Source organism: Galeopterus variegatus, unplaced genomic scaffold (assembly GCF_000696425.1).
Source record: "Galeopterus variegatus unplaced genomic scaffold, G_variegatus-3.0.2 Scaffold10329, whole genome shotgun sequence".
Taxonomy (NCBI): Eukaryota; Metazoa; Chordata; class Mammalia; order Dermoptera; family Cynocephalidae; genus Galeopterus; species Galeopterus variegatus.
In genome coordinates this window covers 36,599-37,458 of record NW_007736440.1, presented here as the reverse complement: position 1 = coordinate 37,458, position 860 = coordinate 36,599, and positions in this window count along the sequence as shown.

The following is an 860-nucleotide window of genomic DNA, read 5'->3' as shown; positions in this document are numbered from 1 at the left end:
AGTTTGCCACATATTTTAAAGTAGCACTCATCCCTATCTGACATTACAGCTTTCCCCTCAGATTTCAGACAACCTCCTCACCACTCCACAACACACAAGCTGCAACCCTTCCAACTCTCGCTTCCACAAGCAAACTTCGTCTTTTGCAAGGTAAAGTGTCACATTTAATGTCATGCTTATGCATTTCTTAACCATTTAACACATTTACAACTGTGCTACCATTTTTTATTAGGATCCTGATGAGATTTTTGAGTGTTGTGCCCCTCATTTAATTTTACCCATACGCCCTATGGTTTTTATTGAGCAATTTTGCATAACATGATTTTTTTTTCCTTTTTGTCTTTTTTTTTTACTGACTGGTAACAGGATTGCAACCCTCGGTGTCGCGCCTGTACCGGGGACCGGCAACGGGATCGCAACCCTCAGNAAAAAAAAAAAAAATAGCTGCTTCTAGGGCAGCTGGAGATTTTCTAGTTTCCCTGCTGCATCCGCACTTAGATATTTAATTTTCTTTTTTTCTGATCTGTGAGAGTTTCATTCTTGGTTACAGTGCTGCATTAAAGCAAACCACACCACAGCCCAATGTACCGATTAGAAAAAAATAAACTTTTGCATATTCCCTGGAACCCTGAGACTGACATCCTAGAACCTCCCTTCCATTCAGGCTCTTCAGATCCATTCCCTGTTATATATGGTATCTAAACTGAGGTGGTCAATTTTATCCCAGCCAGGCATGGGGCCAGTCTGCTGTGTTCCCTAGGTTCAGACTGCTAGTTCTCAACTAGTCTGTTTGTTAACCTCTAGGTATAGTTGTTACTTAACTACAATATTGCAATTGATTTGCCCTGCCTACCTTGAAA